The 16,313-nt window shown below is 37.5% G+C and overlaps 1 protein-coding gene across 3 annotated transcripts in view; it reads left to right on the top strand.

Annotated features, from left to right (window-relative positions):
• BMPR1A (bone morphogenetic protein receptor type 1A) overlaps positions 1 to 16,313 on the top strand; it is an 83,953-nt gene that overhangs the window by 33,875 nt on the left and 33,765 nt on the right. For all 3 annotated transcript variants that reach the window (XM_042786959.1, XM_032994099.2, XM_032994098.2), the window contains exon 2: positions 6,990 to 7,111. The gene's annotated coding sequence lies outside the window, so the exon portion shown is untranslated. The remainder of the gene's footprint in view (positions 1 to 6,989; positions 7,112 to 16,313) is intronic.

The raw sequence follows: 16,313 nt of genomic DNA, 5'->3' as shown, positions 1-16,313 counted from the left end.
TTAAACAGCATGGAGCCTAGGTATTTTTTGATAGACTTTTGGAACTCAGGAAAGCTCGTGGAGTCCATGGGTATCGTAACGAGCCTTATGTTTTCAGGGATGTCAAATGCAGCGGAAGACTGTTAATCGTGGGGCCAGTCTGTCAGTATCCTGAGAAGAAGTTCAGATTGTGGATGGAGGAGCTTTGGGTTGGGTACCTCCAAAGTTGAGGTGAATCAGTTGAGTTCTAGATCTCTCTTGAAAAACAGAAGCACCTGCTAGAGAACTATTTTGGATACTTGGAGCGCTGTGGGATGTGATGAAAGAAGGAGTTGCACAGCCCGGTTGGTTTTTGACAAAGCTTGGCAAGTCAGATTCTGACTTGACCTCTCCATGCTGAATGAACTGTCTGGCTTTGATGCATCACCAGTGCCGCAGGCTGATGGGATTGCCTTTGAGGGTGGCCTACTATATAACCACTTTTGTTTTAACAGCGAGCTGTTGTCAGATTCATTTTAGCCCCAAGTATGGAGAATCAGCTGATTTTTCAGCTTCTACTGCCTCATTGGACAAGGAGCACTTAAGACTACTGAAAGGAATACTGCGGCTTCCCTGGGAAGCCTACTCTCCCAGCACAGCAGGCTGTAGAGTCCTTCAGATGATATAGCTAGGTATGCCAAAATAAAATATTGGGGATACCCTCTAAGAAATCAGGAGGCTTAAACTATTTCTAGTATGGGCAATTACATCTGCCAGGACAAAGTAAAAGCCTGGTGGAATTTTCTGGCCCTACTGCCGAGGCAGACTTTCATTATGGGTCTTAAGGAGGTTTATGTCTGGATTCTCATGGCCCCAGTAATGAATTCCGTGTGTCACTAGATGCTGTGGAGATTATGGTGCATTGTGATTTATGCAGATTCATGTCATTTTGGGAAATGCATCCTGTCCATCTGTCTGGTACTGCACAGTCCCACCTTACTCAGGAATTTATTTGTATTCTAATACTTCTAGATATGCCCCAGGGCGGTGATTTTTCAAGAGCTTGATCATGTAGAACATTTTGTCTTGTATCTCGGCAGGAAACTCAGATGATGAAAAGAGATATGTGTAATGAGAGCAGGGAGGGTGCCCAGCTGTGAAGCAGTGTGTTGGTCCTTCAGTTATTACCTGTCCAGGGCATCTTCTGTCTCTGTGAGCTTGAAAGGTTGTAAGGCCTCAGAACGAAAAGCTCAGGTTATTCTAGGGCACAGTTTCTGTCCTCCTGTGTAAAGGAACCAGATGATGTGACGTGAAAAGTACTGTTACCTCCTGAGTAGACAAGTTCTTTAAGGACATGGAAGAGCAGCTGTCTCCGGCAAAAAAAATTGTGTCAATGTGCTAGGCTTAGTCCATTGAATTAACTTCCAACTAATAATGTTCATGAAATAAATAAAAATTCTGTCTCAGTATAAAGAAAGTTGCACACCTCTGATAGAGAAGAAATTTTTTCTAAAAGGAAGGATATCTGACTTAAAAGCAGTTCTGTGGTTTTTTTAATGGTACAGATGTGTCCTATATTTTCTCTTAGACTGGAAATGAATGGTCATTCAAGAGATTTTTGCATTAGTGTCAACAGCACTCGTTATTCTACCTGCCTGCACAAACAGCCAGCCAGGTTAATCAGTACTGAAATTGACTGGTTGGTGTTTAAGTCTGTATTATTTATATGTGATATCTTGTTTTCATCAAACTATTCCAAGGCAGTATTTCTGAAGTTCTGTAAACCTCCCCACAGATGACTACAATTTTTTTCTGCCATAAAGGATCCATGCAGTAATCAATAAAGGCAATAAAATCTAGGCTTTCCAAGAACAACCTGGAAGTGCTGGAAAGATCAGTGGTATCCTGAACTAATTTGAGAGTCTTGACACAATATATAGAAAGGCCAAACCACTGTAATACAGATGTGAACAATAGTGTGACAGGAAGTGCTGGAATATTGTATTGCTCCTTGCATTTTTAATTCCTTGCAAATATAACTTGGTGATTGTTTATTAAAACTCAAGGGAATGTAGGCATAAAATTAATTTTTAAAATTAGCTTTCACATAGATTTTTTTTTTTTTTTTTTTTTTTTTTTTTACTTAAGTGATTTTGAACTAGCTTGCCTCAAGGATTGGGTTAATGTGCTTGAACCATATTTCAGGCTCTTAATTTCCCATCTTGCTACCTGGAAGCTTGGTGTCCAGAGGCTGGGAAGTGTTACGCTTATTCAGCTACTTTGAATTTGGAAGGGCTGTTTGTTCAATGAGACGTTCTTGCTCGTATACCTTCACTGTTCCACGGACAAAACCACCAAGCCCCAAATGTGCCACAGGCACTATGATGTTTGCTTTTCCCAGCATGCTTTGGAGCTTTTCTCACATGTAAATTCGTTGAAAAGGTTTTCCTGAAGAAATTAATATCCTTGGACATGAACTTTGAAGTAGGATTTTTAAACTTGGTATGGCTGCTTTCCCTTTAAAATTCCACTAATTTCACAGCTATAATAGACTTCTAAAAGCAGTATACTCACTATTTTTCAAACTCTTTGTAGCTTGCAGCAACTCTGGCTAAATTTTCTAGTGGCAGTCATGAGACTGTTAACTGAAGCATCTTCTAGGCTGCCGCCTGGACCTGCAAAGCATTTTCTTTGTGCATAGATTTCTAACAAAAAGCCTTTTGTTTAGAACTATAGTTTACCTGAAAATTAGTAATTCTGCTTCTGAAACCTCTCCCATCTATGGTTAAGAGAGCCATCAGCTGGCCATGAACTCTCTGACACTGCATAGAGACATGTTGGTAGCACCACCTGATTTTCTCCTTCTCCCCTTTGCTCACCTCAAATCTCAGATGATGAAGGTTACGCTCCTGTTATTTTTTCCTGATTTAACTGTTTTTTATCACCCTAGCCTATGTCTGTGACATGATCTGAATGTAAAGGAACTTTAAAACAAGTTCTGTTTCATAAATTGGGGTAAAAGTATGATTAGCTGAAGTTAACCCAGCAAAAGTGAAGCTCTGACTGGAGGAAGTAAAAGAGCAGGAAAGAAGGAACTGGAAGCTGGAGTGACTGGAAAAGTATTTAACCCATAGTTTGTACCAATGAATCCTTGTATGATCATGTAGTTAATTGTAATTGAATTACTTTTAACTGTTATGTTACTTTAATTAAAGTTACTTTCCAAATTTATGTTCCTTAAATACATACAATTTTGCATTTCAAATGCACACCTGAGTTAGAGATGTCTAATAGCATAAAGATTTGCTATTTGCACCTTTCTGTTTCTAAAAACTGTGGTAAGTCAATTTTACTTTGAAGGTAAAGCCTTTTTGAGCACCCTGTGTTACTGCAATTGCACATTTCCCACATGCCAACCTTTCCTGTCTGTTTCTGGTCTAAAAGCTGCAGTGTGTTTTCAGCTATAGATTTGTCAGGGTACTGGATGTTTATAGCCGCATCAGGAGTATACTTCATCTACCTCTGATGTCGTCTTCTACTGTAAAATTTCTAATTCACACTGAAGGTTACTCTTTTTTTTTTTTCTCCTCCTCAGAGTAAAGAGCAATTTTCAAATTTTGGCATATTTCCCCAACTGTAGCAAGTAACAATGTACTTTCAGGAGGAGGAGATAATTTAAGATAAATAAAGTAATTGAGCTGAAAACTGGTGAGGCAGTTGGGGAAAAGGAGAATGAACTGGAGGAACAGAGTGTAGGGAGAGTCAAGTGCCAGGAAAGTTTTTTTGCTTTAAAAGAGGAGACAGGTGAGGGAATGAATTGGATGTGGCCCTGGAGCTGGAGAAACTGGAGCTACTGAGAAAGGAAACAGGATCTAGAGATAAGTGGGAAGACAAGAAAAAGGAATCCACAGCCTGAGTACAGTTTCCTTCTCAAGATGAGTCACTCCAATTTGAGCTTTACCACTTCAAGTCCCTCCTATCTGTCTGTCCTGCTCATGGCTGTTGGTTCCTGTCCTCTGCCCTGGACTAGCAGGGTAACCTTTTCTCCACCACACATAGAATGAGGCTTAAATCAGCTTATCTTAGATGTTCTGATTGTTCCCTGGCGGAACATTTACAGTTCTGTGGGGTAACTAGGTAATTAGTGTATTAATGTAATTCAGATTTTTCTTTTTGCATATTGGATACTGGTATTTCTGAGTTAACAGTATATGAAGACCCTGAATGTACTCTTAACATTTAGAAAAATTCCCATATAAATCTGGATTCAATATGTAACTACTGACAAGTATTGAGAGGCTCTGTGCTTTTGAATTTGTGTTTGCTTCTCATTGTCATTGTAGTAGACCAAGTTCTAATAAAGAGAAGGCGGCATTGTGCGATTAATTTATTCAGGAGTTTCATTTTGTTCTGAAAAATGCCATCAAGAAGGACACTAAAGATTTTGAAAAACTAATCCATTAATAACTAAGCATTTTGGATAACTGTATAAAATAAATATTTAAGTCAATTGATTTTTATAAAATTAAGTATGTTCTTAAGTAGCATTTCATGCTGATGAAGAAATGGAATAAATAGTAACACAGTGTGGTCACTCACATAAATGAATAATTATCATTAACTTTGGCCCCATCTCTGACAGAGGTTTTGTAGTTTCCCTTTTAAAAAAGGGAGAGATTCATTTGGAACTGACACAAAAATTTAGTAAGTCATAAAAGAGGCTGTGTCCACATTACCAAGCGATGTAGTGTAATAGGATCAGATCTGTCAGGTGCTGAGAACCTGGCATCCATGCCATACAGGTTGTGAGGGTTTTATTTCAAGCTGGTCCTCATTTGATTCTGTGGCTGAATTCCTGTTAGTGGTTGGAGCGTGTACAATGCACACCTGAAGCTCATTCTCTGATCTAGTTTTATTCAAAATAAATCTGGTTCATGTACTTGGAGACTGCTTTGCAATGTAAAGCAAAGCAAGGAAAATAGGGTTGTTTGGGAGATTGACATAAAAAGTGCAGTCGTGATTTGAATTAAAATGCTAATGTAGACATACCTAGAGTCGTGCAGATCAGGAAGTTCACTAAAATAATTTTGTTTGGCAAGAGAGCTTGGATATCTGATACATGGGTGTGGGATCAGGAGATGCAATGAATGCTTACAGAAATTAACAGTTACTAAGAATTTCTTCAATTTGGGAGTTTGGATAAAATAAGAAGACATAATTTTAAAAACAAAACAAAGATCAGCATTGTTCAGAAATGTCTTTGCCCTTGTAAAGCAGCGTCTTTAAATAACACAAAGTGGCCTCTGTATAAATCAGATACTAGATACAGTGGGATTGGAGGTGTTGTAAAAACAGAGCACACCAACCTTTTTCTGTTTATAGCTGTTTCTTTTGGAGTCCAACAGAAGATGAACTAAAGTTCCTTGATTATATAGAGGAGGACATGGATATATTTTTCAGATTCCTTACAAGCTTACTTTTAAAAAGCACAAACAATCTCCACAAACACTTTGCATGGCAAGAATGTTTTTTCAGTTTTACCATGGAAGAAATAACAGTCAAGTGTCAGCCTGTCTGCTCAGTGGAGACAGTTGTCTTTAAGAACTGGTGCTATCTGATACTCAGGATGGTTTCAGGTTACCATTTTACACAAATTTATTATTTATTACCAAGACTATTAAACCTCAGTATGTGAGGGAACAGTGCTTATAAACTGACATGGGGACAGAAGCATTCTGACCTTGTAATGGTAAAGGTCTTTATGGTGCTTAGAAAGGAAAAGATGCTGAAACTCTTCCTCTGGTTGAAATTATGCAGGCACGTGGTTTGGATATCCCTATTCTCAGTACTGTTAACCTTGGCATTCAAAAATAAGTCATTAAATGTATACTGTATAGCTGGTTGTATATTTTTTAACAGTATAGCTGGATTACTGGTGTTTGAGCCTTTGTGTTACTTTCAGGGTTATGTTTGCAGTTATAAGACTGGGATTTCTAAATGATAAGATTCTTGTATGATCTTTTTGAAAGCTTCAGATGATGGAAACCTTTAAAAATTGTGATACTGTGATAAAATGGGAAGAATTGGCAATAGGTGGCATACGCTCAAAATGGAATCTAAGTAATAAAGTTTATAAGACCAATTTAGCTATCCACAATGCCTTAGAAAACCTTGGGATCTTGACCCAAGTCACGCTTGCTCACAGTTGTTAGAGTGTTGGGTAAGAACCTGCACTGTGCTTTCCTCTAATGCTTGGATGTACGCCAGTTCAAAAACACAAACAAAAAATCAAACCTACCCTATTGTTAGTACTTTTTTCCAAGTTCTTGGCTTGCTTTTTCTTCCCAGGAGTAATGATGCTTGTGTGCAGCTACAATAAACCTATTGATTATTTCTCAGTATACTGCAGTTCCTTGTGTACTGGAACGAATGAGGTGACACCAGTGGATTTTTCTTGTGAAACTGCAGTCTTACCAAGTCTCTGGTGTTTAATGAAGTTGGACTTGTGTGTTGTTTGTTAGGTTTTTCCATTGGTGTCACTAACAATATGTCCTTCCTCTAGTCTGTGGCCTGTTTAAAAAAAAAAAAAAAAAAAAAAAATGTAAAAATTGGAGAAACCTGGTATCTTGAGGCTTGCAAACCTGTCTGGTATAGACCAGGTGAATCCAAGAGTTACTGGAAGAGATCAGAAAGGCTTGTTTTCACAGGAAAACTATCTACAGAGATTTTTAACACCTTTCCTCCCTGACGTTAGCATTCATGAGTGAATAATTTTAATGGTGTGATATAAATAAAATTAATTTCAAATGCTTTTTAGTGTTAGCATTTTACAATTATACTTTAACTGTACAACTATTAAAAATACAGGAGTCTAAGAACTTTTTTATAGCTAGGAGCAGTTCACAATAGCAGGTGGCTTCCATAATTCCAAATACCAGTATCTGCAGTGTGCAGTTCACATTAGATACTATAAACTGTCAATACAATCTCTTTGAATATCTATTAAGTCAAATTATTTTCCTTTTTTACAGGTTAATAGAAATATGCATTTCCATAGTATCACCTTTGAACTAATGAAGTGGAAGTACAGATGAAAACAGTCTGGAGGAAGCTTGAAGTACAATACAGTTTCATTCAGTTTCTGAATTCTGAGGTAAGGTTACACGCAAAATTTTATTCCAAGTATTTCAGGGGTAAAAAGCATATGATAAGCAGCCACCATATCTACCTTATAAAAACTCGTGAGGCTTCTTTTTTTTGTTAGTGGCAGTCTTTAATACCATACTGAAACAGCTGTTTGATCTCCTCTCTGTCCATGTTTCAGTTACGAAAAAAGACAAATCAGCATCAACTACAGAGACATCTGGTTACAGAAAAATACATTGGGGAAAAGCTACCATATCAGACATGTTTTATTTGGTACAATCTATCTGGTCATGCTTATTACTAGTGCTTTAGTTGAAATAAAGGACTGATAATGCAATTAAGAGACATGCCTGTTGCTCATCTTGTCTTCTGGCACAGTGTTTGATTGGTACAAAATGTTATTATGCAGGTTTTTTATTACTGCTATTAATAAAAAGTTTTGAGGTTTTTTTTTTTTATACTAAATTCCACTTTCTTGATATCTTAAAGGCATTCCTATTACTGGTGATGAGTGATGGGGGTGCTTGGTTCATAGTTTGCTGCTTTCTTTCTTTATGTAGACAAGAGGCTAAGTAGAATAATCCTGAAATGTCAGAGTTCTGACATAATTCAGAATTCTCTTCTACAACATTAAATCTGTTTAAAAAAAGATGGTGAACACTGGCCCTCCTACATCTAGCTTATCACGGTTTAAGTTTTGCTTAACTGAAGCTGAGGCAATGCCTACATAGAGTGGGTTTTGAGCTGTGATGCTGTTGGCCCTTCTCACTTTTTCCCATTTGGGTAGAAATGGGGTCTCTATAACAGGTGGGACAGCTTCAGAGGCTTACACTAGCAAGTTTCAGTAGTTGTCATCTGCTCGTTCTCAAAGGAGGTTTGCATTTCAGATTATGTTCTCTTGCAGATTTTGGCCACTGTTACAAACAGATGTTGAGCTCCTTTGCTAGAAAACAGAAACTTTACTTACAACAGAACTGTGCCTCTTTCACTTCTGGAGATCAGCCAATAAATATTAATATACATTTGTACATTTGACTGACAGAGAGAAGCATTTATCCTCTTTTGGAGGTCAAATTTTAGAGAAATGGCTCCAAGGGAAAGATAAGGATTGAATTCAGCTAACAAGTATTTTATCTTTACCTGACTTACTGCCCAAAACCTGTAAGTTTCTGCACACCATAGGCAAATTCCCAAAGCTATGAAGTTGGAACTCCTGTTGACAAGTGCAAAATTTGTAGACAATCTACAGTACTTCAGGTGAAGAAGGTTGTCATCTGGTCTACATGCTGAACGCATGTCTTGGGTGATGTACGTTAGTTCCTTTCACCTTCGTATGTCACTCAGGTTATTTTATGCCTAAGAAGACAAGCAAGTACTATTTCTTCTCATTCAGTCACACATTCCTAAAAAGGTGTTGGATAATTCAAAGGCCAGTTGTACTATGCATCTTGCAAACAAAGCAACAGCTAGAATTGATTTAACATAATTGTGTACTACTCAAATGTAAGGGACTTGGAGTCAGTGCCGAGAATTACAGACTTTGCGGTGACACAAACCCAAGAACTAATTTCTGCCCTTTTTCTCCCCAATGAGGGTAGCAGATAGTTTCTCCTCCGATGAGAGAGGCAGTTGAACAATCAATAACAGTTCTCAAATTGTTTATCAATAGAGGACTCTGTAGATGAGGTCTTGCAAGACTGCTCTTCTTGTCTACCACAAAGAACAGTTTCTACTCTCAGGCTTGTAATCAGAAGCAAATTTCAAAATTGAGATTAAGTGTTTGAGGAACATGTGCATACTAATAGAAGACTGTGTACTTTAAGATCTATTTGTAGCATTAAATAGCTTAATTAACCTACATGGTCTGCTGTGGATGCTAGAACCATGTCAGCCATTCAGAAGCTATCAACATGCTAAAGTGAAAGGATAATCTGTGTTTGGGTAAATCTCTGGGTTTTACAGGATTAGAATGGTAGAGGGTAGAGAATGGGACATCGTAAAACAGTTCTTTCATCACTCTGCCCTCTGTTCTCAATGATCCCACTCCCAAAGCATTTAGAGCTGATGCAGTATTTAGGTACTTCTGTGTAAACTCTGATACTTCTGCTGTAAACTTTATTAATGAAAAATCTCACTCCTGTCATGTAAGGGATATGAGGGAAGGGTAGTGCTTGGAGACGCCATGTATAGGTGAGCTCTCTGAATAAAGAATATCAGTAAATGCTAATTAGTATGTCATTGAGATACCATCTGTATTTCCCTCTTAAGGGTCTTTCAGATGCTCTCCTGAATTGAACCAAAGTGAAAAATGGGTGGATGCCCTTCTGTTATACAGAGGGAAAGAGAAAAGGGGCTTTTTTTGCTGATACTTATTATTTTGCTGATATGGCTGGGCAAAAGCTTTCTGGTGGCAGGGCATAAGCATATACAGTTGGGTTGAAAACTCTGGATGCAACATTATTTTAAAAAGGGAAGACCAAACTCAGTGCACACCCACTGATAAACTACTTGCATAAGTTACCTTTTTTCCCTTTTTATCTGCTGTCTTTTTAAACAGTAATGGTATTAGCAACAGATGAAGTAAGGAGGTTGCTTTATGCTTTCCCTGTATGTAAATAGCTGGTCTGGCAAAAAATAAAATGGCAACACCACTCCACCACAAAATTTCCCTATCTTGACACAGCTTGTCCTATTTTTACTAAGGATTATGGTCTTGTAAGTCAATGAGCACACAAGTGGCAAGAAGGAAGCTTATCAGAACCAAACCCAAGTCCTTTTGCTAATAATTTCTGTTCCTACATATGTTATACATCCTGTTTTCATACCTTTATACTTGAATTTCAATAGCAAGGTGATGAAGACAAAAAAATAAGGTTACCAAGGCCAAAAGAGGGAAAAACTATAAATGCCAGATGTGGACAGAGTACATTGTCCCAGGTGTTGATCAGACATTTTATGTACTTACTGCGTGAGAGATCAGTTGTATTGTATTTCATAGCCCGACGTTCTTTCAGTTGTATTTTTTTTGGACCCATTTATGATTTTGACACCCATAAAACGCTGTGAAAGTGAGTTCTTTAGTTTTAAATATGTTATATACAAAAGGTGTGTTTTGTTTGCATCTATAACTTCTGCCTGATAATTTATTTGTTAGTTCCTAGGTGGTATACAAAGAGAAATTGTGATTAAATCTCTCTGGTTATCTCCTCCATGCTGAGGTTCAGTTAAGAGTATCATACATCTCTTTGACAGCTTTCAAGACGGTTTATTTTAATCTTTCTTTAATATGACATTTCCCTGTAATAGAGCCCTTCATTGTACTTTTGCTAGTTCTACTGTTTTTTGAGACATCATAAAATGTTCTTACGTCTTAGTAGGGTAAATGTCTTTTAATTGTAACTGTGAATTTGGGCAAGTCTTCGGGATTTCTAGTGTGATATAACTGGAGAAATACAGCTTAGGATATTACAACCAATCACTATGGCTGTGTATGCTTAATTACCTTCTGCAACTGGTCTCCTGTATCATGTTGTCTCTTTATTTAACATAAAGATTTTGTTTGTATGATACTTTGTTTTCTTTGGCATATTGAAAACTGGACTTGGATGACTTCCCCCCATTAAAATGTAAAATACTTCCTTAGTTTGACTTGCCTGCAGCAAGGCATCAACTAGAAGATTAAAGATCTCCAATGTACAGCTACTGCACCAATAACTTCAACAGTTTAGGAATAACTTCCCACTTTTCAGCTTCTAGTGTCTGTGGAATTGTCATCTTTGCCTCCTCCCAAACCAGTGGTGGCAGAACCATCTCTTCTCATATGATGGATCTTGTTTGTTCAGTAGCCAGGAACACATGCCAAGTGTTTCAGAACAAGATCTACCAGTGACGAGATGGTGTTCCTGCAGTGGTTTTCTTATTAGCCATCAAGACTGCGTAAGATCTCCTCTGTTCAGTTAGGAAGCAATTATTCTGGAAGGTTGGGTTAGCTGCCACTGAAATTCCTTGGTGGCAAACTATTTGTTAGGAGTTAATTCCATAACAAACAGGCTGAGCCACTTCAGTCTCAAACCACAAATGGGAAATGCAGGTCAGTGTGCTCAAAGCATTTTCCAGGAGTGGAGTAACCAGAAGCCCATGGCATCTTTTGAATCAGTTGATCAAAACAGGTGGTGCCAGTGATTCCACTCTGGAGCTGCTCTGTTCTGTGGCATGCTGTCACACGTTTGGGTGGTCCTTTGACCAGTGCTTTCCTTATTTCCATTTGGCCTGGTTTAGCCCAAGTTGTTCCAGTAGTGTGACCATCTCAGTCTCAGACAGTGTAAAACAAGAGCCTTCCCTACTGCTAGGCCAAGATTGTCAAGTTCAAGAAGGTTGAGTTAAGCTGTCCAAGAATCCCTTCATTTCACAGTTTTTACGTTAGCTCTGTTCTGGCTTAGAAACCCCAGTTTGAAGTGTAGTGGGTAAACAAAGAAATCCAGGCAAGTTCCTATGTAGTGAGAGGAGGCTAAATTTTGTATCTTACCTTGGCATCTGAGGATCGGAATTCTGTGGGGTAGGATATAGAACTGATTCAAGAACTTATGGTGAGAAAAGTATACAGGAAATGCATTCACAGTATAATCTAAAGACGTTTGTATTGATAAGAAAGTGTTTTACAATCAGATTATTGTAACATGGTTATGTAAATAGAAACATACCAGGTTTTCTTTTTTGCTTATTTGTTGACGATGTTTAGATTAAGAATGATAGGATGTGGTTATCTACTAAACATTAATACAGGGATTGGTTTTGTTTTCAAGAATTGCTTTTATAGAATTGCTTTTATTTTCCCTTTTTTTTTTTTTTTTTTTTATGGCACAACCAAGCAGATAAACATTTCTTTTTGATGGTACTATTTTGAAGCAGTTTTAAGTCAGTTATGGACTAGGTTCCCCTGAGCTAGGTTTAACAGTTAAGAATGCCCTTCTCCAGAGGTTCCAAGGTTATGATGTTATGCTGAGTTTCATGAAATGCTAGGTGAAATGTTTCTGAAGTGTTTCAGTTGATGCAGAATTGCATAAAAATAATATATTTGCATTTATGTGTGGTTTATACAGACATCTGAAGGAAAGAGCAGCCATGTGTTGCTGATTTTTAATATGAATTTCCTGGAAGATGTGGCTTGCTTATAGTAATGAGGAAGTGCACTGATTATTTCATGTTTTGATACAGACAGGGCATTTTAGGTTTTAAATGTCTGCAGTTAATCACAGTTAGTGACAGGAAATTTCAATCTGTTAGAGTAATGTTAGAGAGGTCAGTAGCCCCATCTGTTAAGATAATTTCCACAGTGAAGATGTGCAGAAGGGTCCCCAAATGGCTACACTTGACCATGCTTCAGTGTTACTTTTAGATGTGTTAATGCATCTGAGAATTTTACAGCTGGTAAATTGGTAAGCTGAAACTAAATCCTCGGAAGACCTAAACGTTTGTCTCAGTGGCAAACTGGTATTTAGTTTTACCATTCAATCCCAAAAAAAGGAAAAAAATAATTATATAACTCATGTTGTAGCTGAAGGAAGAGGAAAAAAATCATAAAATAAGAAATGAAAGTTTTTTAAAAATAATCATTCGTACTTACGTAGAAATGCCTAAACTTGAGATCTAAGCTGCTGTTCCTACAAAGTAAGCAGTTATAACTGGTCATGTAGTGCATTTATAGATTTGTGATCTGGGAGAAGTATATTCTCTACAGTCTGCTGTACTATTTCCCTGTACTAGAATATCAAAACTGTACTTCCGATAGTTAAAAAAAATAGCTTCTATGTCTCACACTGTCCCATAGGATGCAAGTAGCAAAATGTTTCTAAGAATTATGAAAGAAGTTTTACAGTTTTCTTGTAAAAGTGGAATTTGTCTAAAGCATGTTCATGTACCTTGTGACAGCCAATTGACCACTATTCCAGAAAGTTTCTAAAAGCATTAGCATTGTTAATGTGTCTGTTTCCAGGTCTGTGAGGTTTGTTTTTTTTAACGTAGGGCAGAGCTACACAGTGATATTCAGTTATTGCAAACTATTATAGAGACCAACATTTTAAATGGATTTAAAGAGGGTAGATGGGTACATTCACAGTGAGTAGATCTCTCTGTGGGTGTTGGTTATATGAATAAATTGCAGCAGAGGAAGTTAATGAAGTGGGATATCCAGAGGAAAAGCATCCTAATCATTCCCTGAGTTTTATAGTCTTGACCCAAACACTTCATTCTGACTGCTGTTAAGATCAGGGCATAGGGAACGATGCACTCATCCGCCCCCTGAGGAGAGCTGTATTTATACTACAGTATTCCATCTGCTGGTTTTGTTTCCGTACAGTTCTTAACACAAATGGGTGAAAAATCTCAGAAAAGGGGAATTGAAAAAATACTCAGGATGTGACAGAAGATGGGTCATTGCAAGATACTGTACAGTGTTTGATAGAGAAGGTTCAATAAAAATTACTTTTTTGTGCCCTTTCTTTTTTCCATAAATAATTTTTTATTCTCTTCAATTTGCACCAAAAATTTCTTCCTGTTATGGAATCTGTGGTTGTCCTGTAACCTTCAATTTTCCATTCACGGGTTTAATTTGAATCAGCAAATTAATTTTGTCCTATTGTAGATGATCAGTGTAGGCTAAAGAATTGTGAAAGAAGGAAGGTTTTGATAGTGGAGATGTGGAAGGCATACATGACTTTTGGATGCAGTAACAGCCTTGACAGAAGTAACGTAAGAAAAGGCAGAATGAGAGGGTTATGACACTGTGGTCTTTAACAACTGGGGGGTAATTGAATTGCCAAAGTTAATGAAGAGGTGATTCAGGAGGTAGATGGATTTACTTGTAAGATTTTTAGTTTAATAAACTGTTGAGACATCAGAGGAGATGCCTTAAAGTTTAAGGATGGTGGGGGAATAGGGGAAATGTTTGCAATAAAAAATAGTGTCTAAAACATTCCTGTAGTACTGAATATGGGCAGTTTGTCACACACCACAAGGGTCAAAGAGAGAAAGTAGGAAAGCAAGTGAAATTGGTAGGATAAGGAATATATAGTATAATCTCTGGACCATCTTCGTTTCCTTTGGTCTTAGTTCAGTTGCTTTCTTACAATAAGGAGAGAAAAACAAAGATTTAAATGAAAAAATTAAGGATTTTGTTAGCTGAATGTGAAGCCTCATTTAATCTAAAAACAAACAAAACCAAACAAACTGCTGCCTTACATGTTGATGTTTTGTGACTCTTAGCTCTACTGTGCAACAGTTGTTGAAAAACTTTTCTTTCTCAGCGTATTTAAAATAACCTTTTTGCACTAAGAAAAGTAGTGTAATTGTTTGAATACTAATGGGAGAGATACCACTAATAAAACTACTAATTTTGAAGTATTTTAATCTTACTGGGTTTTCTATTCATGCTTCTTGTGTGAATGTTTGTTTTTGACTGTTGTGTTAAAATAAAAATAACAGTATTGCTTTAGCACTTCAGTGCAGAGAAATAGGGGACTATAACTGTTGAAGTATAAACATTACCTTTGAACTCTGTCTACTTATTGAAAGATTACCGTGTTTGGATTTAGAAATGTCTTTGAAGATATATTTGATGAAAGTACATTGTTTAAACTTAAGAGGAGTAGTTTGTGTGCATGTGCGTGGCATGTTGTTTCTGTAGTTATTTAACCAAGCGGATCTACAAGGCATTTAGAGTTTAAATTTTGTTTGCATTAAAATGTATTTTCATCTCAGCCAAACTTGCAGAACACTAATGGAGTAAGATAAGCTCAGATACCTACAGCTGGAGTACTGGAAATTTCTCCGAGAGCAACAATACTTTCTTACACACCTCATAATTAAAAATTAACTATTGCAGATGAAAGTTGAAACTGAATGCAGTGTAGAGCTAATTTTAGTTTATTTCTACTGTGGAAGCACTTCCTTGATAATAGCCATCTACTATCTCCAGTATTTGTAAAATAACTCTGTGTGAACATGTCATGCTTTATACATAGGCATTTATCACTCCATGGTATTAACTGAATACTTTGCAGGTTCTATGTAAGGTAACAAATGCTGTAATTACAAGATATTTACTCACCAGTGGATTTGGGGTGATTGTATTTTTTTTCCTTTCCCCCTCTGTCCCTTCCCCCCCCCCCCCCCCCGCCTTTTCTGCTTGGGCCTGTTGAAGCTTTATAAACCTACTTGTGTGTATCGAGGTTCTTCTTGCAAGCTCTGGGAGTTACAAGTGAGATGGCTTGTGAGGTTACTACTCCCAGCTGTCCACCTTGCTCTTTTGCTGAAGGTCACTGCCTCTGTGGCAGTATCAAACAAGCACCAGCTCATCAGCTACAGCTGTTCAGAGCATATTAATTTAAACTGCCATTGATTCTGGTTTAGGCTGAGCTAGACTTGCCACTGACAATACTTGCTCACTTCTCTTGCCCTTTCTGTGGAGGTGGTAACCTCCTCGTGTTTTGTGTCTGGAGTTTGTAACCTCAAAAATATCCCAATGTGAGTTTCTACGGTGAGTGTTGAGGCTCACAGATGACGAGAGCAGTTAAGTGACTATTCATATAATTCAAAAGAATTAGAGGTTGGAAGGGCGCATTTCAGCAATTTAAAGTTAGAAGGGCAATATAACTAACGCAAAGAACAAACTTAAGTTAAATGTAATTTGCAGAGTACATATCTAAAATTTTGTCTCTGTAGTAAGAACACTTGAAAGAATAATTTCCCCCCTGCCACATCCGTGTTTTAGAGGTGTGTAAAGAAGCAGCATCTACTACTTTGTTTATTTGGCCTATCCAGCTATTCAATGGCCTCTTTGGAAGAGTGATGGAGATGGCTCCTGTGAGAATAATATCTCTGTGGTGTTTACGGTGATTTGTGGGAACAGCTAGACTGAGAGTTTCTCCTATCAGCAGAGTATGGTGCTTCTATGGGCATGGCAAGCAGGTGAGGAAAATGAGGGTTAAGGTTTACCTTGCCAAGCAGCATTTTGTATTAGCAAATCATGATGGTGTTGAACTTGCTAGTCTTGTCTCTGCTATTTGTAGGTATTGAGCAAATACTGTTAAAGAAAGCTTTTTCTCTTGCCCGCTGCTATGAGGGGTGCTGAATGTGATGATTTAAAAATTATGTGGCATATTTATGAAGTAACATTTGCAAGAGTGTTTTTATGTTGTTCACAAAACAATATA

This window comes from Tyto alba, unplaced genomic scaffold (genome assembly GCF_018691265.1).
Source record: "Tyto alba isolate M040663 unplaced genomic scaffold, T.alba_DEE_v4.0 Super-Scaffold_1, whole genome shotgun sequence".
Taxonomy (NCBI): domain Eukaryota; kingdom Metazoa; phylum Chordata; class Aves; order Strigiformes; family Tytonidae; genus Tyto; species Tyto alba.
The sequence above is the reverse complement of the archived record's forward strand: the minus strand, read 5'-3'. Positions and strand labels throughout refer to the sequence as shown.